Here is a 23698-nt window from a genome sequence, read left to right as displayed (position 1 = left end):
GACTGATTTGAAAAGAGTTCTGTAGGCCTATGCATAGTAAATACTTGATTGTTCTTTGATTAGACTTAATATGAGCATTTCACAACAAATATTAAGGAAATATTAAGACATTTAAAAAGGCCAAACACAGAACCGTATTATCCCTGTGGAAAAAGACAATAAAGGTATATAGAGCTAAGGTTTTTACTTTTTCAATGATTTTTTAATCTAAAATATAAGATATTTACATTGCATATCTAATTATACTGTACATTGAAATATACAAGATGCCAGGCCACTAGCGACCAAGAGGAAACCACATACTAGTATAGCTGAAACAGACTCCTAATCCCAGCATGCATGCTCCAGCTCACCTGAGCTCTAATCAGACACAACTGTTTGTCATTAACACTAGATATAAATAGAACTCAGAACAATAGGAGGGTTGCCAAGAGTTAGTGAGTTCTCTCCTGATGTTATCGAGCTATTTGTATCTTGTGTGACCCTCATGTATGACTTTTCTACGATTTCTCTGACTATCCATTTTTTGATTACTCGTGATTGATTTGACTACCAGTGTTTACTTAAGTAAATAAAAGACAAGTTTTTCCCTGTGATTGTATCCACTATAACATTTCTAACACAGCATGTCTTAAATTTGCTAGCTGACCTTCACAAACCTGAGCATTGTAGAAGGCTTTCTAGAGTTTTGCAATGTTGTAAACTGTAAAACTCGGAAGTACAATAGACCTGAACTATAGCTGTTTATTATCCTTGTGGAGCATATACAGTCCCAATCTTTACATTGGACTGGATTTTGTTTTATTTTAGCCAACTACCCAAACATAACTGGGCAAAAAAATCTAAATGGGTCACACAGGCAATGAAGTTTGATGAGTTCCACATTTTTTGTGATGCCATTTCCATATTCCGGTAGTGGTAAAATTTACCCTTTATAAAAGTAATGATAACTTTTGTTCTACCTATCAAACCCGAAAACCCAAGTACATTGTTCGAAGTCTGAAGTCTCCCCGTTAACACACAATGGCTTACAGTATAAGCACTTTTTTTATTTTGTTTGTCATTTACCCATGCTGTGTTGCTGCTTGGGGTATGTTTTAAGGGTTTAAAAGCTAGTTTTATCTTTTACTTTTCATACTAAGGTTTCATGTCAGCCAAAACAGACTAAACATACTGTATCTGCTACTTATTTATGCCATGAAATTAAAATGAACATATGTGATGTGCTTCTCCTGTCTACAGAATTATTAGTGTGCTTTAGACCAGATATGAAACTTTTCATGTATTCAAAATAAACATTTAGATTAGCTGGCATTAAGATTTACTTCGCAATAGCCACTGGATACCAGCTCTATTTCCCATTTAATTAAAATGTCTTAAATCCTTATTTAAATAAACATTATAATTATAATACATCAAATCAAATTTAAGAGAGGAATCTGTATTACATTGTAAGCTAAAAAACCCTGCCTTAAAGTAAAATCCAGCAGCATTTTTTACTTTCATGCCCCATGGTCAAAACTATTACCAACCACTGAATGAGAGAAGATTTAATTATGCCTGAGAGGGTCAACTACAGAAATATGCTCCATGTTATTAAAAAGGTAGAGATCAATGTTGGATTATTTTTATAGCTTGAATATGCAATAGACAATTTGAGTAAATCTTTTACTTTTCAAGCATTGATAATGGTTTTATAAAGCATGTTGTGTTTGCACCTTCAACAAAAATTAATGAGAGAAAAGGGTCAGTGACTGGTATCTGTTTACCAAAGCATGGCTTTGTTTTTATCTGCCGTGTTTAAATGAGGAGTGATGGTGCTCTACAGTAGTGGATTAAAGAGAGATGACTGGCATGGCCTTGGTAAACGCTTCTTTTAAACCCAGCATGTAGAAAAGTAATTTGCATTTGATCACATGGAATCTTAGGTAAGGCTGGAAAATCAGTTTAAGTTAATGAGCTCAATTTTGAAAGTTCATATAGCCACTGGTTCCCAACCATGTTCTGAACATTTTCGTGTTTTCGCTGCTCTATTCCACCAACTTCTACTGTGAATAGTCTGTGAATTAGCCAATTAGTTAGTTAGTGTGCTTGGAGCTGAGAAAACACTGAAATGTGCAGAACAGGAAGTCTTCTGGACCAATGTTGGAAACCACTGCACTAATATGGCATATTATTTAATCTTTACAAATCTTATATTAGTGTGAATCTGCATCTTTCACACTTATATACACTTGGCAGATTTGTTTTTTATTTTCTTTATTTTCTACTAGTTCTGAAACAAATTATCTTAAACTCAAGGTAAAAAATGAATCATGAATCATGACTTATTTATTAGACAGAAAGTGAAGAAAGATCAATCATCCACCTGAGTGTAGCATTTAACCAGTGTTGGCTCAATAATTGTGCACTGTTGTAAAGTGTATCAGTACAGCTAGACTGCACATGATACCAGTGGCTTTGCTCCCCTGAGACATAGCTGATAGAAGTAAATCTATAAATAATTAAAAAAACAAATGTTTACGTTAATGGAAAAGAAAGCTGCTTTGAAACACACTTTCTTATATCCTTTATATATAATAAAACCATATGGTAACATGGGAATCCCATTAAAACATTTCAAACTGGTGTCATGATATCTAAATGGTAGCTCAAATATGTGAGAAATGAGCTATTGTGTGTCAGACTCTAAACAGACTTCTTGATTCATTGCCTCTAAAGATTCCTTTATTTAAGTAAGTAAATGACAGCAAAATAATGATTATTATTAGACAATTATTAGAAAAATTTATCATTAGACAAGTTCACTGGGTGGCCAGTTTAACTTTAGCTTTTAAATGTCAACGAGTGCCACTATGAAACATGTGGCAGTGGAGGCATTTACTAGTCATTATAACTATTTTTAGAATCAATTTTTTTAACGGTTTACTACAAAACTTAGATATCTGACTTAATTTTTTTTTAATTCTGGGAAATAAACACAAAATAATCTCCCTATTGACATAGTATATCATGAGGAAAACAATTTATTAATTGTAATCTAATATATAATGAACAAAGTAATGTTGTATAATTAACAGTTTTTGTTTTATGTACTGTTTATGTACTGGTGTTTTTTATTTATTTATTATATTTGCTTATTATTTATTTGGTTATTATTATTATTATTATTATTATTATTAGTAGTAGTAGTAGTAGTAGTAGTAGTATCATTAGTTTTATTATTATTTTACTTGGGGTTACTGGTCTTTATGTGCTACATATGTGCATGGGTTCTGCAGTGGAATAACAGGTTCTTCTTGGAAATATTGCATATAGCTGGGAGAAGCACTCTGTAGCAGAGAAGGTACTGTACATATTCACATTTACACATAAGGTCAAATTAGTATAGCCACTACAGAAGTGGTATGTACTTAGTATATAGGAAAACCTACTCCAACACTGAGAGAACTTCCCTACAGACAATACCATGAGCTCAGGATCAGACTAGTGACCCATAAGCTATAAGGCAGCAACACCACTGGCTGCGCTACCATGCCGCCCAGGCAGCATTTAAAGAGAAGTGATTCATATGACCATTATGATTTGATCTGAGTCTGTGGGAACAAGCCATCTAGAGTGAATAGAGGACAGTGGAGTGGATAAGTAAAATAAAGTGAACTGCCACTAGTAATGGAATTGCTTTTCTCTCTATCTTCTGAATTCTCTGTTTATGAGATTTCTATGGCAAGCAGAGCCCTGGTACAAAATATCAGTCAACCTTACACACAAATGGATGAGAGTAAGATGATGGAATCATATTATATGATTTTATCATTTCTGCCTGTTGTTATAAGATGGCGGTTTGCTTAAAAAAAAAAAAACAGGCTTGTGGGTTATATACTATGTCATATGATGCATTATAATGTGAGAGTGTGTGCATAAGTGTAAGAGAAGAAGAGAGAGAGAGATGTACTAAATACAGTATGTAATGTGTTGCATGAATATTATGTGTTTCATATTCCTGCATTGGTAGATTTAATAATATGCATTAATTCTGTTGACATCGGGGTTGAAGGTTGACATCCATAAATCGAATTGAACTTATGGTGCTCTGTATACTTTATGTAAACCATTTACCATAAGACAATTATAAACATAAATAGAATCCATCGACTTATCCATAGTAAAAAATACTATTTTTTACTAAATAAAAAAAACTGCCCACAATTTAAATAAAAAACAATAATGATGATGATGATGATGATCATCTTTATTTAACCAGAAAAACTGAAATTTTAATTGCCGCTCACAAGTGCTCTAGCCAAGAGACATCAACAAGGCTATAGACAAAGGAAACACATTATAGAAAAAAACAGTAATATAAAATTCATTTAAAAAGAAACAGTTAAAACCTTAAAAACAATCATAATTGGTTTCAATAATGACAGCTCACTAATGTTTTTAGAGTTGCCTTACATAAAGCCACAATCCTATTTAGAGAAATCAATAACTGTAAACTGTACTTTATTTGTTGAATGTATGTTCTAACCTTGGGTACTGAGAGTAATAATATACTATTTATAGCTTTCTGTAACAAATAAGCTGTAACAAATTGATTTATAAATAAAACAATTCCAATGCAAAACTCTAGGAGAGTACAATAATGCTTTATATGACAACAGAAAATCATATACAATATGATTAAAAGTTCTGCTTGCAAACATTCTAGATTTCTAATTGCATGATTTACTAAGTAGTTTCAAGATAGTAAGCCCAATGGGTGGAATGTGCATGCAGTGGCAGAGCTCTACAAGTTGGCATAAAACCATGTGAATAGAGATTTTAGGGCAGGCTTTTTAACAAATTGCCCCACCATACTCCTATTACTATGATGATCAGCTTTTCAAGGTCTGATGAAAATGAAATTTGGAGTGTACTTTTACAGTAAGCATCCTTTTCGGCATTGCACTGCTTTTGTTCCTTCTTCAATAAATAAAAAAAGAGAAAAATGGATTTTAAAAACAAACATTTTTTTTACAGCCAATATAGCTTACACTGTATATAGAGCTCCTCAACCATTTCTGTGACATGTGACCAGACTTCCATTTATAGGCAGAGCTCTACAACTAGAAGAAGGCTGTAATCCTGTCTGTCCTTGAGGCTGTGTGCATGAATTTGCATTTCCACTGAAAACCTCGAACAGGCACTGAATGAGTGATCCGTCTGCTCGTGCTTAATGTGAGCATCACCCAGCACCCCCTTGGTGTGCCTGAGAAATAAGGGGATGAGATTCGATTGGCTTCAGATTAGATGAGGTCCATGCTGAGATTGGCTGGAAGCATCTTTTATAGCAGCTTCTGGCATCATTGGGCTATTGTCTCTGCAAAAAAGGTGACGGGCTGTGAGTCACAATAAATCGTGATCTTGGGGAGGAAGGAAATAGCTGTGTGGTGGGCATTGTTTGAGTCTGGCAGCGAGAGAAATGTCTGGCAGCTTCAAGGCTTGGAGGTGAAGGTAATGAAACCTCACACAGGGAACACATTAGTCAGAGTGAGAGAGAGAGAGAGAGAGAGAGAGAGAGAGAGAATATCTGCAATAGGGCAGCCTTGCTGAATATGTCAGTAAAATGCAGTGTCAGGGTGGATAAGGATAAATGAAAAGCTGAGTGTGTTTGGATCACTCTGAAGAGGATATCACCAGGGAATGATCTTAAGTTCAAGATTTAAGAAAATCTCCATCAGAAGTTGTGCTTAAGTTTGGTTAAGTTTGTGTTTGTCTTGCAACAGTAGTTTTGATCATAGAGAATTTTTAAGGAATTCTGATGAACTCATATGGCAATGCAATTTACAGACAGGGATTTATTCATTTATTTATTTAAAATATTAATAATTATTTATAACAATTATTTATAATAATAATTAAGTATAATAATAATAATAAAAATAATAATTATTATTATTGTTGTTTTTGTTCATGTTATGGACTTTAATATACAAAAAATAATAATCAAAGTAGCTTAGCAGATCCCGTACCCCCACAAATAACTATTTTTGGAATTTGTGAGCTTGTGCATGGAGTTTGCATGTTCTGCTAATGGTTGGTTTTCTACAGATTTGTGACATGTGAAGAATTGGCACCCCATCCAGGGTATACCTCACCTAGTGCCCTGTGTCCCCTGCAATAGTTTCCAAGCCTGCTGCAGGATTATCAGTATAAAGTTTGAGTGAGTGAGAGATGGAGTGAGCATGTATTGAACTACCCCCTATTTCTCTTGCAATTGAGACAGGTATATATTTTTTTCAATCAATAAGATCTAATTTTCAGTTTAAATTTTTGTAAGACACAATTTTGTCTGCATCAAGTTCATGCTTTTGGCTTGGAGGTTTTACATCCTATAAAACACAGCAGGTATTCTACTGTATCTTAGAGCATAGTGCGTTCAGATCATTAGCTAATTAAGAATTCTCCCCTGTGTGTGTGTGTGTGTGTGTGTGGGTGTGTTAAAGTAGAGGGAAAAGCTAAACTATGCAATTAAAGGTTACTTCAGGAAGGAGTTTGAAATACACTGCAGTACAGTGACTCAGCATTCAGCGCTACAAGGACTAATAAAACTGTTGGATAGAGTATGACAGAAATATCTGTGTAACACAGTGAAGGTGTTCGTGGCCAGTGTCCATATTCCAAGCTAAGAAAACAGAACAATTTAAATATGCCCACTAAACATATGGTGCATGATAGACTATATACTGCCAAAAATTGCAGACACCTAACCATCACACCCATATGTGGGCTTTAAAGTCTCAAACTTGCTCCAGCATAAAAATTCCCCTGTGCACAAAGTGTAGTCCAACAAAACAAGGTTTGCCAAGGTTGGCTGTGTGTACTGACCTTAACCCCCCCGAAGACCTCTGGGATGAATTGGAATGTCAAATGCATCCCAGGCATCCTCACCTAACATCAATACCTGATCGCACTAATGCTCTTGTAGCTGAATAAGCAGGAATTTCCATAGGTATGCTTCAAAATCTAGTCTTCACGGAAGAGTGGAAGTTGTTTGAAGAGTAAAGAGATACTAAATCTGGAACAAGATGTTCACCAAGAACATATGGGTTTTCTATATTATCTTTTGGCCACTTATTTATTATTTTGTTTGCGGAGACCATTCTGCTCTTTTGTGTCTAATTGATTACACTTTAATTAGGTCAAAGATGACTAAAATCATCTACCAATGGCATGTCTACGAAAAATGAGCAGGAACACAACCAATACAAAGTATTGGTCATTTAGATTATAAAAGCAAACAATTTACAGCACAATCAGCATTTGAAAAAAAGTTAACTTTCAATTACCTTGCTATACTGACTAAACATTTTGCGTTTAAAGCAGTTGATATTTCTAAGTGGAAATTTTTTCTCAAAATATCAAAGCCTAAAAAAAAGGCTCTATATGATGTATGATGATCACATTGGCTTGGCAATTTAGATCTAGAACTTTGATTATGGAATTTCCCTGGCTGTCTCTCTCTAGTGCTTAGTGTGGCCAAGAAGCTGTTGACTTGAGTGGGCAATAAAATTAAATTGATGTATTATAGCAGAAGTTCCTAACCTTAATATGCAAAGGTCCTAATCTATTCAAGCCCAAAGGTCTATAACAATTGGCAATAAGCAAATGACTTATAACTTGCAAGCAATTAACTGTACACCCATGTTTAAGGTAGACTGAGACACATTCAAGCCTAGTGGAAAACTGTCACTGTTTAACTGCAATCAGATACTTAAGCCAAATCAACTCTAACTTGTCTTCAAAATATGTTCCAAGGTAGTGCAAAAGAAATGGTATTGTTTGAACTATTCAAACTATTTGGAACCTAAGCAGCTCCAATTTTTAACAATAAAAAGTTTACAGCTGCTTTAGAATACATTTTAACCACAAGAGAAAAATCTTCATTGACTGATTTTAATCGCAAAAAAAAAGCAAAGTGCATTTTATGTTATCCCTACATAAACTGATTAAAATACTAAACTTACAGTAACAGACAACACAAATAAAAGTAATTACATACTGTAAAATCAAAATGATTTTGAAGTGGAAGATACATGGTGCCAAAAGGGCCATTCACATGTTCATATACACTTCCCAGTAGCATCTGCCATTGCTAAGCAACCACGAGTAGCGTGGTGCATGCCAATAAGGAAGTTTTAGGATATAAATAAATTTCCAGCATCAAAAATCCCTTGCAAGATTTATTTGTTGAAAAGAGGGTAAAATGCCATTTTTGGGAGCAGCTCATCCATCAAGCAAGAAGAAAATACAGATAATTTCACCAGCAAATCTAGGAGAACCAAAAAAGTGAAGCTGATCGGTTGGTTCTTGTTACATCTGTGCTTCACTTGTGGGTTTTTTAAAAGTTGAGATTTTTTTTTTCCCAGCACATGAGTACTTTAAGAAGCACTGTATTAGAGAGAAAGCTGGAGTATACAGTATTTCCCTAAAGGAGGAATGAGTGTTATACTGCTTTTATAGAACAGTAAAGACAAGTTTTGTCTGTTATTTTGAGCAGTTATTTTTGGCCACAAACATATATGCTTCCATGACTGGAGGAAGTAGCAATAAGCTGGTGACCAACAGTTTGAAGAGGTTGAAAATAGTTTTAAATTCTTGCAAAAAATAATTTGGGGGAACGTAAGATGGGTAATAGAACACATCATGATGTTTTTAGAAATTTTTGTCTGTTTGTAAATGCAGAATGTAAAAACTACTGAACAAATTTTAATGGGATTTTTACAGGTGTATTTGACTGAGCTTAAGGTAACATACAGGCTTTGTTTCAGCGCAATTGGCCTAATTTAAAATTTAAATGGGAAATGCCCTTATATAGGATCAATAATAAAAATAAAAAAAAACTATCTTGAAAAAACATTAGTTTATCTCAAAATTTTACAGATGAGTCCTCTGTGGAGAGAAAAAAAACCTTCCAGAAGGACAACCATCTCTGCAGCAATCCACTAATCAGGCCTGTATTGTAGAGTGGACAGACGGAAGCCACAAGGCACATGGCAGCCCGTCTGGAGTTTGCCAAAAGACACCCAAAGGACTCTCAGACCATGAGAAACAAAATTCTCAGGTCTGATGAGAATGTCTGGCCAGTCTACCATATAGGAGCTCCTCTCTCCACAGAGGACCTCTGGAGCTCTGACAAAGTGACCATCAGGTTCTTGTTCACCTCCCTGACTAAGGCCCTTCTCCCCCAATCGCTCAATTTAAATGGTCGGCCAGCTCTAGGAAGAGTCCTGGTGGTTTCGTATTTCTTTCACTTACGGATGATTTAAGGAAATTTTTCTGTAACTATCCCAATCCTGTCTACAGACAATTCCATTGACTTCTTGCTTGGTTTGTGCTCTGACATGAACAGTCAACTGTGGGACCTTATAGTGACAGGTGTGTGCTTTTCCAAATCATGTCCAATCAACTGAATTTACCACAGGTGGACTCCAATTAAGCTGCAGAAACATCTCAAGGATGATCAGGGGAGATCCAAGATGGTGGCATGACAGTAGCACGCAGCGGCCCTCCGAAGCCAAAATGGTGATACGTTGTTTACTTTTTGTGTGTAGCGCATTTATTTTACTCTGTGTGTATGGACATTGGCACAACTGGTGTCCGTAAAAACCACCAGGCACTTTTGTACCTAAATAACCCGATTAACGACATCCATGATGAGCTGCGGGAAAGGCTACGCAACCTGATGCTGGCGGCCGGAGAAGGGGACATCAGAAAGCGATGCGCGAGGAAGTGGAAGCGCGGCAAGAGGGCAGGAGTCTGTGCTAGGCTAAAAACAAACCCTAGCCGGCTGGTTCTCCCGTCCATTATTTTATCCAACGTCTGCTCCCTGGACAATAAACTGGACTACATCCAACTCCAGCAGGCTGCACAAAGTCAGGCTAGAGACTGCTGTGTCTTTGTTTTTACAGAGACATGGCTCAGCGACAGAGTAGCGGACGCCGCCATTTAGCTAGCCTCGTTTCGGCGCCGACAAAAATGCAGCTTGTGGCAATGGCTTGTGTGTTTACATCAACATGAAATGATGCAAGAACTCTGTGCTAGTTTTTAGTTATTGCTCATCGCTGGTGGAGTTTGTGACTGTTAGATGCAGACCATTTTATTTACTGTGGAAATTCACCACTGTTTTCATTATTGGAGTGTAAATTCCACCTAGCGCTAATGCTAAGGAAGCGCTATGGGAACTGTATGCAAAGATCAGGGAACTGCAAAATGGACTGTTTATTGTTGCTGGAGATTTCAACCATGCAAATCTCAAGTCAGTGCTTCATCAGAGAGGCGAAGCGTGCACATGCCCAGAGAATCTACATCCACTTCAGGGACAGCGGTCACATACGGCGCATGTGGCAGGGCTTATAAGCCATCACCCACTACCCGCTTTAGCGCCCCTAAAAATTCTCCATAACCATCACACAAATTGCTGATCGCCCATCGTCCCCTTTAAATTTCATGTGAAAGCGGCGGCAGATTTCGGCTCCTTCGGCTCCTCCCTGTCCTTCAGCGCGGTCTTCAATCCGCCTCACAGAGGGAGGATTAAGGCAAGGTGTGTGTTTTCTATAAATTGTTATATCTGCACCAGTGCAGTCCTTTCTCATAAATACAGTTTACAAAATGTTATGAGGGATTAATCAATTAAATCTTCGCTGTGTTCACCCTCAACACACCAGGTGTTTCCTCGAGTGAAAATGAAGCCCTTAATACCTACTCTATGAACCTATAGTCTCTTTTATAAAACAATCATGCTGTTGCTGTTTTAATTGGAAAACCTGTCTATATAAAACATTGCGCAGTGCATATGGCATTAACTACCATAGAGTTATGCAGATAAATGATTAAACATAGTGACAGACAGCATTCAGTGCACTCATTTAAACTGCATCAGTGTGATTTACAGAGATAGAAAAATCCTTTTTTTGTAATAAATATTGAGTTGTATTAAATAATGTCCCAAATCGTAAAATACATTTATTAGCCTTAGAGTAGGGTTTTTCTAACTTTGATTTTGAAAACATTAAATTATACTAGATAACGTGATGATCAAAGTTTTAATATTCATATTTAACTGTAGCTGGAAGGTTTTTCAAGTCACATGAAAAAAAAAATGATTTTCTCTTCTTACCTGCTGCTTACAGTGGTGTGAAAAACTATTTGCCCCCTTTCAGATCTCTTATTCTTTTGCATGTTTGTCACACTTAAATGTTTCTGCTTATCAAAAACCGTTAACTATAAGTCAAAGATAACATAATTGAACACAAAATGCAGTTTTTAAATGAAGGTTTATGTTATTAAGGGAGAAAAAAAACTCCAAATCTACATGGCCCTGTGTGAAAAAGTGATTGCCCCCCTTAACTTAACTGTGGTTTATCACACCTGAGTTCAATTTCTGTAGTCACCCCCAGGCCTGATTACTGCTACACCTGTTTCAATCAAGAAATCACTTAATTAAGAGCTACCTGACACAGAGAAGTAGACCAAAAGCACCTCAAAAGCTAGACATCATGCCAAGATCCAAAGAAATTCAGGAACAAATGAGAACAAAAGTAATTGAGATCTATCAGTCTGGTAAAGGTTATAAAGCCATTTCTAAAGCTTTGGGACTCCAGCGAACCACAAATGGCAAAAACATGGAACAGTGGTAAAACTTCCCAGGAGTGGCCGACCAAAATTACCCCAAGAGCGCAGAGACAACTCATCCGAGAGGCCACAAAAGACCCCAGGACAACATCTAAAGAACTGCAGGCCTCACTTGCCTCAATTAAGGTCAGTGTTCACGACTCCACCATAAGAAAGAGACTGGGCAAAAACGGCCTGCATGGCAGATTTCCAAGGCGCAAACCACTTTTAAGCAAAAATAACATTAAGGCTCGTCTTAATTTTGCTAAAAAACATCTCAATGATTGCCAAGACTTTTGGGAAAATACCTTGTGGACCGACGAGACAAAAGTTGAACTTTTTGGAAGGTGCGTGTCCCGTTACATCTGGCGTAAAAGTAACACAGCATTTCAGAAAAAGAACATCATACCAACAGTAAAGTATGGTGGTGGTAGTGTGATGGTCTGGGGTTGTTTTGCTGCTTCAGGACCTGGAAGGCTTGCTGTGATAGATGGAAACATGAATTCTACTGTCTACCAAAAAATCCTGGAGGAGAATGTCCGGCCTCTGAATGGCTGAAGAAAAACAAAATGAAAACTTTGGAGTGGCCTAGTCAAAGTCCTGACCTAAATCCTATTGAGATGTTGTGGCATGACCTTAAAAAGGCAGTTCATGCTAGAAAACCCTCAAATAAAGCTGAATTACAACAATTCTGCAAAGATGAGTGGGCCAAAATTCCTCCAGAGCACTGTAAAAGACTCGTTGCAAGTTATCGCAAACGCTTGATTGCAGTTATTGCTGCTAAGGGTTGCCCAACCAGTTATTAGGTTCAGGGGGCAATTACTTTTTCACACAGGGCCATGTAGGTTTGGATTTTTTTTCTCCCTAAATAATAAAAACCATCATTTAAAAACTGCATTTTGTGTTTAATAGTTAAATGTGTTTGATGATCAGAAACATTTTGTGTGACAAACATGCAAAAGAATAAGAAATCAGGAAGGAAGCAAATAGTTTTTCACACCACTGTATTTGGAGACCGACTCCCATGTGACCTGAAAAACCTTCCATCTACAGTTCTCTGTTCAGTTCTACAGTTCAGTTCTCTGAAAGCGCAGCCTCTCAGGCACATTAACACTGTGTTCCCAACATTGATTGAAGTCATTGCTTTAGAAACAATTTTTCAAATTTTTTTTGTCTGCCAGTTTCCAACAAAAATCAGCAGTATTGTCAAAGAATTAACAGATAAATGTTTGAGATTATTGGCACCCACACAGTTTATTCCATTTTCCAGCCTGATAGGTGTGTTGTTTATATTGCTAATTGATGTAAGTTTAAAGTTATATGCTGTTTTCTGGTTACGTTTTTCTAATTGTACCTGTACATAGAAAAGGGTTTATATGGTAAACAGTGTGTGTGATCAAGAAGACTCATTTAAGTACTGATTATGAACAAGCCAAATGTGTGTTGAACATCTCCCTTAACTAAAAATCCTAGAAACGCCCCTGGTACACACCAACCTGTAAATGCTCTTTTGCACAATATTTATTACTGGATTACTTTTTGCACTAACTTCTTAATTCTTGCTGCTATGTTAAGGAATGTTTACTGTTTTTTCACTACCTTATCACCTCAACACCACAGAGTATTATGTTATGTCTTGTTTGTCGCACTGTCACTTTGTTGCTCTTCTTTGCACATTTTCACGTGCACTTTGTTTTCTGGGAAAAAAAAACATATAGTCTTCCTTAATTTATGTTGTTAATTTATGTTGTCAGGTCAATCTGTCTTGTCTCCTCTGGCCAGCTAACTAGGCCTCTTAGTTAGCTAGTTTAGTTTTTCTGTTAATTTATGTTGTAAATTGATGTTGCATGTACTGTAGCACCTTTGTCCTGGAGGAATGTTGTTTTGTTACACTGTGTACTAACTGTATATGGTTGAAATGACGATAAAGCCTACTTGAACTTGGGCGGAAACAGGATGTGCCTGAGCTTAATTTTGAGCTTCATGGCAAAGGCTCTAAACACTTATGTACATGTGCTTTCTCAATTTATTTATTTTTTATAAATTTGCAAAAATCTCAAGTAAACCGATTTCATGTTGTCATTAGGGGGTGTTGTGTGTAGAATTCTGAGGGAAAAAAAAATCTATTTTAGAATAAGGCTGTGACATAAAATGTGGAAAAAGTGATGCGCTGTGAATACTTTCCAGATGCCCTGTATAGGTAGAGGTAGTTGGTACCTCCTTGCAGCCTTTTTCACCTCAGTGGCAGGGTCACGAAAATCCAGCTCCGTGTGAAAGCTGAAGAGCCGCGGGAGCTCCGGCAGTGAGCTTGCGGCTGTCCTTGCTGCAGAGATCAAAGACGTACTCGCCTCTTTGAAGTCCCTGTGGCTTGTGCCATTGCCCTGCTCACTTGCCGCTCTTCCGCGTTTAGCGCGCCCGTTGCACACACCGCTTATTAAAGTCCTCAGCAACCCAACAGACCCCGAGCTACACTCCTAGCTGTGCTTTATAGTGCGGGGAGAAGCCCGGGATCATTAACGTAGATGGCTCACCAGACGAGCCTAATTCCATGGCTCCGCTCCTTCACACAACTGCAGAAGGGGTAGGCCATCTAGCTAGTGAGCTTCGAAATGAGGGAACTTACTTGATAAACGCAATCTCTTGTGTTCATTCCGCGCATCAACACTGTAAAAAAAAAGGCTGCCTCAATGTAAAAAGGTTTAGTAACAAGTTGCTCAAATTAGTTTACTGTTTTTTTTTTAAGAAAGTTGCCAAATGATGTATTCCACATAGCTGTTTAGTTCAAAATCTTAAGTTGACTTAACTTGTAATTTAAGTCAGCTGAAGTAGTATTGGTTGTAGGCCCAATTAATTATATTTCATCAATGTTTCATCTATTCGAAAAGGTAAGTTGTCTTCCATTGTACCCAACTGATGAAGTTGGTTCAAGTACATGACTTCTGAAGTTTTTTTTTTTTTTTTTACAAAACAAGTTGGCCTAACAATACCCCAATAACTAAAACACACAAACATTACTTTAAAAAAATGTTATTTTTCCAAAACTACTCAAAGTTAAAACAGTGCTCTGCATAAAACATATATTGAGAATATAGGTTATATTTTGCTTATACTGTAGGTCAATAAAATACACCAGATGTTTATCACTCTCTGATTCTTTTATATTACAATATCATAACAATTTACCAAAGATTTGATTTTAGAAGGCTTTTTTTCTTAAAGTGTCAGAGACCAAAAAAAAAAAAAAAAAGAGTCTATGGCAACAAGAGTTTGTTTCTCCACATGTGAATCTGTAAAATGTCTCTCCAAGTATAATAATAATCATTTGGATGGCTGCATAAGTATATGTCCAGTCCTTTTGGAATTCAGTGTTTAGAGCACATCCTGACATCACTCCTAAAGCTGCTGCATAGTCACCCAGACCCTTAAGAACTACTACAACTTCAACATCTTGTTCAAAGCCCAACCATTACCCCTCCGACCCGATCCTCCACTGTAGAGCTCTGGTTAAACAGAACAAGAAAATTCTTGTAAAGACAAAAAAGATACTGTAAATTTCATATTTATATACAATATATTAATAAGACTATATACTGTACCACCAAAGTGTGTAAAAGATTGTTTCTGGACTTCTAAAGATGAGTTAAAGCACCAAAGAAGCACCACTTCTCCTTAACTGTTAAACACTTTGTTTTTTCTTGGACATTTCTTAGCTAAGCACTTGCGTGGCCGTGTAGCAGGACACTGTTAGTCAGGATAAAGTTGGGTTAGTCAAGGCAAAGATAGATACGGTTATAAAAGTTCTTTCGCTAGCTCCTGTACAGTGTGTTAACATGAAGCCTAACATTAGCTTTGCATGACAAGTTTTGACAAGTCTCCGGACTTGTGTTCCTCCTCTTTACTGTATGCCAACATCTCTTCACAAAAACAATAGAATTCTACAATGCTACATTCTAGAATGCTACAATCTTAGCTCACTCCTGAAAACTCAAGCGTTCGGCCATGTTTGTTTACATTGTGTGTGCTGCCTATCGCGGCCAATGTCTGTACTATTGACGCAAAGAATATGAAATCCTATTTATTATTGTCTATTTAATTATGAGTTTTCATTATCACTCCTGTGAGACTACAAGTTCTATACAGTAGCCATAAAATATTAACTAGTTAATTTTTACCTAAAAACAAAAATATACAAAACAATAAAGTATAACAAAAACATATGCATTCATAAATATTAACAAGCATATATAACCTGAAGTGTTCAGATAGAAGAGTTCAGAAGTGTTTCAACAACAGAAGTACATTGTTGAAAAGCTGCTGGTTAAAAAAAAGAAAGAAAGAAAAAAGTATTTTACCTCATTGTGGTTTAAGCCCACTCCTCTCAGCAAAACACCTTCACAGAGCACTCTCTGATGTACTCTCAATTTCAAAATCCTACATACATTTTTAATAGAATTCAAGGCAAGCCAGGACTTCTTAAGTGATTTTGCATGTACTCTTGGAGTCACAGTCATGTTTAAATGTCCATCTTCTCCACAGGATTATTTAACTGGCAGATAGGATCAATTTCTCCTTCAATGTCCAAGTGCATTGTGGCATTCACAAATACTTTAATGGCACGTACTGCCTCATTACTGTTTGCAAATAAGCAGCCCCATATGATGGTGCTCCCACCACCATTGTTTATTGTGTTGCTTTCTGTCAAGGATTTGCAGGAGACAAAACGTAAAAGATAGGGATCTTAAAAACAAAACAGAATGCATTCTAAGGCACAATGAGATTGTGACATGAAGTACGATTAGAAAAAAACAGAGTCAAGCATCTCCACATTACAACTATAAAAGAATCCCACATAAGAAACAAAACCATAAAAAGAACTTACAAACACCAGCTTTAAATAAACCAACCAAACAAAACGAGATACTGTCTTGAGTCTTGTATCAAAATAGAAGCCTCATAGAAAATCGTTCAATGATGCTCCTTCAGCATTGGAATGTGGAGACAAAGTCTCTCCTTTTTGGGGGGGGTGGGTACTTGTGGTAGTTAGAGGGGGGACAAGAGTGAATGACTACACCCATTACTCAGAGCGGATGAGGGTGGTTTACTTGGTAAGCTTTTGCAAGTTTCCAACTGGCAAAAAGGAGCAAGTTAAGAAAGCAAATAATGAAGCTCCTCGCATAGAGCTCTGACAAGGAATGTGCAAAGAACGGTCACAGGTTTTTTTTCTTGCATGGTGCTCTGAAGACAGACTAGCAGCAAAAAGTGCACAGGCGTTCAGGGTAAGAAGACAGTGATCATATCATTTACGCAGATTCTACAATATGTCTGATATGAACGCAATAAATAAATCATGCATCAACATACAGTGGAACCTTGGATTATGAGCATAATTCGTTCCGAAACACTAGTAAAAAAAAATAAATAAATACATAAAAAAATAAATACATAAAAAAATAAATACATAAAAATAATTAATATAAAATATAAAGTAAAAATAAAACAAATAAACCTGCACTTTACCTTTAAAAAAAGTAAAAATAAATCCTGACAGATCCTGATGTGTGTGTGTGTGTGTGTGTGTGTGTGTGTGTGTGTAATGTGAGTTTTAAAGTAAAAAAAAATAAATAAATAACCTGCACTTTACCTTTAAAAAGAATCGCGACAGAGCAGAGTTTCTGTGTAAGGCAGAGAGTGTGCGTCTGTATGTGTGTGGAAGGTCAAGAGGAGGAGGGGGTGGGAAGGGGAGCACGGTGTCAAACTATGCGTATGCACACACCTGACAGGCTGATACAGAGAGGGAGTGAATAAAATGGATCTTTACCCTCTAATGAGACTTGCTTTTGCTTTATATACATGCACACGTGTGTTATAATAAACACTACACAGGCACTGTACACACACGCTTAGAAACACAAAATAAATTGTTTCACACATGCACGTAATCACAGTGTTGTAGTAAACAGTACATGCATGCTGGGATGTTGATTATACCAGTGAGAGACGAGCACTAAGACCCAGCAGGGGGGACGATTACCTACAATTCCGCAGTGCAATAGAGAAAAAAACTATTGACTCAGTTGTGATCACGTGACGCTCACCATCAAAACAAGAAGCGCATACGTGATACATGATACTCGGTACTCGTCAACCAAGACAATTCTCGTTTTTCAAGTCAAAATGTATTAAAAATCTTTAATAAACAAAGATTTTAATAAAATAACATTCAGAAACTGCGTAATCCGAGTTTCCACTGTATTTAAATAGAGGGCAGAACTTCCATTCAGGGAAACTACCTATGTAAGTAAACAAAAATAAATAATGGTATAAATATGTTACACTCATTAAATAGAATTATGTACTTTACAAACTTTTTTATTGTAGCAAAATTGACATATTTTTTTTACACAATGTGTAATAGCATCAAAAGCCCCATATCATTTTAGTGCAGTGTTTATCTACATAAACAAACACACACACACACACACACAAACACACACACATTCACAAACACACTGCACAGGGACTTGAATCGTATAAGTGTGAACCCAAGAGGATGCATACAGTACGAACGAGAGTAGGACAGTACACACACACCAGCTGATCATCGGGGGAGGCATGTTTGTGCATCCAGTTCATGAAAAATGCAGGAATTTGTCTAAGAAAGATTTTTCACCTCAATCAGTACACACATGTATCTTTTTATGAGTGAGCCTGATAATGCAGCATAATACTATAGATTTTCTGAAATGTTTCCTGAGTAGACACTTGAGAGCTTGGCCCAGCATAAGAACATCTTTGAGTCCAACAGTGCCATCAGGCCCTCGTTGAGAAAACTGCAGTCCTGTGTGAAACCTTGCAGCATTTAATAAACTGAACAGGGAAAGAATATTTAAAAATAAATTATGCATTGCTGGTCGATATATATTTTTTTTAATGCGATTTTTTTTTAGTGTGTTAATTTGTTTTGATAGACGTGAAACTTGTTTCTTGCTATTTGTTGATCTGTTATATTAGTTGTTGAGATAATAATAATAATAATAATAATTGTGAGGTGTGGTATGTGCAACTGCCAGCTGAGCTAACTAAATTCCGGTCTTGTGAGAATAAATCTCTCCCTCTCTCTCCTTCACCCCCCCCCCCCCCTCTCTCTCTCTCTCTCTCTCTCTCTATCCACGCCTCATTTTCTAAGCTCGCGCAGCGGCAGGCGCGTCTAAAGCCCTTTCTCTCGAGTCTACCTACCTGCCGTCCGGAACAGAACCACATCGACAACAGCAAAAAACGACGCCCCTATCGATTTGCTCCCAATAACGGTTTGGTCACGGAAACCGGGAAGGTTTTTTCCCCCTTATTATAGCTGTTTTCATTATTTTGTCACTTGGTGTGTCCGGTGATGGAGACGAGCTAGTGCAGTCGGTCGGTCCGTTCTGTGCGCGCGGGGAGTTGCCGCTGTGTGAGTGTAAAACCCTTGAGGATGCTTACGAACGGCGGTAGGTGAGTACACACACACACACACACACACACACACAGAGCTTAAACTACGCGAACTTAAAATACGTTTAAAAAGAGGTCGGACAGAATGGAGACACGCAAACGATGCAGAATACTTGATAGTCGTGCTGGTCGTTCTGCCGATCTCAGTGATGGAGCTGCTCAGATGAGCGGCTGATAAAGCAGCCGAGGGCGACACCGCTTTCAAGGGTGTTTAAATGTCATTAGGGTTGAACAAACGTAATTATTGTATATACGCTAGACTCATTTTTCGTCACTGTTATCTTTATCGGGGATATGTCGGATGTTTCCAGCTTCTTATCAGGGTTTTGAATTTGGTCCAGTGAAGAACGTCTGTAACGCCGACCGCTGCAAGTTTCTGGCTCGTTTGTCTTGCGCCATTGAATGGAGATGATTGCTAAGCGACCGTTTACCGTCGCATTTCACCTACCTCTCAAACCGCACAAACGAAAACCTGACAAACGTGAAACCCATAAGACGTGGCTTAATTTTTACACACACACACACACACACACACACACACACACACACACACACACACACACACACAAATAGCAATTAGTGATAATGATAAGGGATAGTGGTGGATATATTATCACATATCTTATCTATCTATCTATCTATCTAAATCCTGTATCCAGTTGTACTTACCCAATGGCCATAGATGGGCCTCTAGGATGTCTTTAGGACCATACAAACTAGAAACCTATTGGGGAACCCATTAAAGCTCTAAATATGTAACTATCACAGATGTCTTCAGAAATTATTTCAAGCCTCATAGTAAAGGTGTCTTTAGGGTGTCTGCACGCAATTAATAATATTTCACTTTCATGAAGATGGCCTAAAGACCTCTTAAAAAGTCTTGAGTTTTTGAAGATGTTCTACAGATGACCTGAGGGTGATTCATACTTCTATCATGTGTGTGTGTGTGTGTTCAAAAGAATCAAAAGAATACAACTTTGATGTCATGGATTTATAAAATAGACAGGGTGTTTTATATCATGACCCAGGTACACATGATATGGAATAGTTATCCTGGACATCTGAAAATATAATTAATTGAAAGAATTATGTTTTCTGAAAAAGGTAATAAATACATTTCAAATTAAGATAAGTCTCCCATGTGTCCCATGCAATCTGTTCTCTTTAAGGATCTTCTATATCACATTCATTAAAAATATGAAAAAGTGACGCTCTCTCTCTCTCTCTCTCTCTCTCTCTCTCTCTCTCTCTCTCTCTGGCTCTTATGAATGTGCTGTTCCTGATTTATGCACAATATTTCTTATTCTAGGTACTTTACTTTTTACTGTCACCAAGCCCTATATTTAAAATCCCACGACAGCTGCCTAGAGGTTTAACAATACACATTATCTAAATGTAAATTTAAAGACAGTGTTACAATAAAAGACATTTTGACACAAAACAAAAACAAAGAGGAACCTTGGATTACAAGTATAATTAAGTGATAATTCATTCTTGAAGTGGGCTTATATTCCAAAACAGTCGTAAATCGAAGCATTTTTTCCCTATAAGAAATAATAGAAATCCTATTGTTAATGTGTCCATTTATGCGTGCAGGCGCTGTTTATGTGTGGGTTTGTGTATGTGTGTGAAGTAAGAGAAGGAATCAGTCGTCTCCCCCTTTTCATCTTACACATTAAAACTTTCTCCTCTCTTATTTGAATTTCACACACACACACACACACACACACATTAACGGAAAGACTGATTTGTTGGAAAAATAAGCAAGGAACATCGCTAATGCCACTCACCTGAGCGCATATTAACGAAATCACTGCTGTAAAGTAAAAGAAACAAACAAATGAACCTGCACTTTACCTTTACAACATAGCAGTGTTTCTGTGTAGAGCAGAGTGTGTGTGTGTGTGTGTGTGTGTGTGTGTGAATGCGAGAGTGTGTGTGTGAAGGGGCATGGTGTCAAATTATGTGCGCACACATAACGACAGAGAGGGAGAAAATGGATCTTTAACCTCTCTAATGGGAATTTCTTTAGTTTTACACACGCACAAACACACGTGTTATAAGAAACAGTACATACGCGCTGTACACATGGGCAAACAAACACAAAATAAAATATGATTTACACGCACACACATGTGGTCACAGTGTAAGCAAGCAGTGCACGTGTGCACGGATGTTGATTATACCACTGAGAGACGCGCACTAAGACCCAGCAGGGAAAACAATTTCCGCAGCGCAAGAAAGAGCGAAACATGACGCTCTGCGTTAAAACAAGAAGCGCATGCGTGATACATGACACTCGGTACTCGTAAACAAAGACTTTCTCATTTTTCAAGTCAAAATTTATTAAAAATCTTTGCTCGTCTCGCGGAACAGTCGCAAACCGCATTACTTGCGATGTTTTAGGTGTCCATTTTTAATAGATTAAACATACGTTTAATCAAATTTTTTTCTATTTAATACCAATATGCTTGCGCAATTAATTCTCACACACTTAGCAGTATGAAAGAAAGAATGAAACAAAAGCTATGCATTAAAATGTAACAGATTTAAACATGGCAGATTAAGCATTAACTCTCTAACAAGGCTTTTATTTCCATCACATTTTCCACCCAACTTCATTGCAGAAAATCTGTTGTAAACAAGTTCACTGTGGCATACACACTTTGCTGATTTTAGTAAGCCAGTAGGATTGGCAGGGGTGCAATTGGGCTAGTTTTGTATCCACAGCAACTTTCCCATCGCCTCAGTGATTACTTTAACTTGGATTAAATTAGATGGGAAAGGCTTGGCTAGTATTAGCTTGTGAAAAACAATGTGCTTAGTTGCAGGGTGTTGCAGAAAGCAGGGTATTGGCATAGACCAATAGCTAAATTAGCTTTTAAAAATTGGTTATTTTTTGCTTACTTTATAAACGATAACTGGACGTAAAACATTAACCCGTAACGACTTTTTGGTTAATATGTTCTCTTTTCCACATTCTCTTACCATGAACAGTCAATACAATAGATGTCCTTTTAATGCTGTTAATATTTATTGATAACTTAGGAATGTGGGTCAATTCAAATTCAGTTGCTATCGGTTATCTCCTTGTATGTACTTATTGTGGCTATTTCTCTCTTAAAGTGCAAGACATTGTCCCCCCATTTTACTAAATTGTAGGCTAATGACAATATACCCTTTTTGCAATAAAAAATCATACTGCACAGGGCTTTGATGCATGAGCAGTGGATAGTGAAAAGGATAGGCAAATTACACACAGGAATGACAAATGCTGCACATTAAGCAAATTTTTTATGAGTGGCCATTTCTAAGAGCAACCAGACTGGATTGGCTATGAGGATATTGTAGAAATATGAGGGCGATTCACACTTAAGAGAAATAGGTGAGCTTGGCCTCACTGGCCACAACACATACAGTAATAAAACATCTGCCAATTGGTTAGAAAGGGCATTTGCACTTTGCAATAATTAGTAGTAATGGTATTTTAAAAGCCCATATTGTGTTAACAATAAGCAAATCATATATAGTGCAGCCTTACTCCTTTAAAGAACTTTTTTTTTTATGGCAAATTACTTGCTGACACCAAACACCCAGCTTTATACAGTTGTTTCCTTTTTGAAATGAACTGCCCCACACTATGGGCTTAAAATTGGACAACAAAATGGAATTTTAAAATCCACATTAGTTGAAAATTGCACTTGTGTTTTACCTAGTGCTATTTTCAATTTAAGCTTTTATATATCATGCATTTTAGTCTTAAAAATAGTATGGTACAACCTGGTTCTATTTTAATATAGTTGAGTTCATTTATAATTTGATGAGTTCTTCCTGTTTCTTTATTTTAATACCAAGTGCTTATAGCAAAGTCAACACCTTATGACAAAGATTTCACACATACATCCATAAGAACCATTATTGCGTTATTTATAAATAAGCGCTATTTCACGCTTATCCCCTTTTCCAATCTTGTCCTGCTGAGGAGTTGAGGATGCATGTTTTACAATAACATGTAAAGTATTATAATTTTATCACTTGGCTGTTACAAATCACAATTGTGTTTACATCTTTACCACCAGAGGGAGTTTTGAGGTACACCGAAGATGAGTGTTTTTTTTCTAATGTTCGATTATTATTATTTTTTTTTTTACCAGGAGTATTGAATTCTTCCTGGTACTACAGTATTTAAAAAAGGAGTAAAATAGAGTAAAAAAAATAAGTAACTAAAAAAAGATGGAGATTGTGGACAGTCCTGTAAATCTCGTAAGCTTCTCTTTATGTCCCCACTCAATGCTTATTAGAATAGCCTCAGCTACCTGTTCTGGGATTGAATTTCAAATAGCGTAAAATTGAAAAAAAAAGCTAGTGCGCTATGTAGGGTGTACAATTTTCTTACTCAAAGTAGTGCCTTTGTCCAGGGGTTAGAGAGGCAATTGGGATTTAGTCTTGCATTAAAAGGCTAAATGAAGTTAGTTACCTTTTAGCTTGTGTTAGCCGTGAACAATGCGGAGTCATGAACCTGTCAGCCAGTGGTGCAGTAGTGGTGTAGTACAAT

At 37.0% G+C, this 23698-nt stretch overlaps 1 protein-coding gene across 3 annotated transcripts in view; it reads left to right on the top strand.

Moving 5' to 3' along the window:
* lingo1a (leucine rich repeat and Ig domain containing 1a) overlaps positions 1 to 23698 on the top strand; it is a 71208-nt gene that overhangs the window by 14978 nt on the left and 32532 nt on the right. The window contains exon 1 of one of the 3 annotated variants that reach the window (XM_053491090.1): positions 18885 to 19139. The exons of 1 other annotated variant lie outside the window; for it this stretch is intronic. The gene's annotated coding sequence lies outside the window, so the exon portion shown is untranslated. Of the gene's footprint in view, positions 1 to 18884; positions 19144 to 23698 lie in introns of those variants that run through there. One more of the 3 variants, XM_053491089.1, reaches the window with a different exon arrangement.

The sequence above is a fragment of the Clarias gariepinus genome, chromosome 2, assembly GCF_024256425.1.
Source record: "Clarias gariepinus isolate MV-2021 ecotype Netherlands chromosome 2, CGAR_prim_01v2, whole genome shotgun sequence".
NCBI classification, from domain to species: Eukaryota; Metazoa; Chordata; class Actinopteri; order Siluriformes; family Clariidae; genus Clarias; species Clarias gariepinus.
Note: the sequence above shows the minus strand (reverse complement) of the source record. Positions and strands in the feature narration are given on the sequence as shown.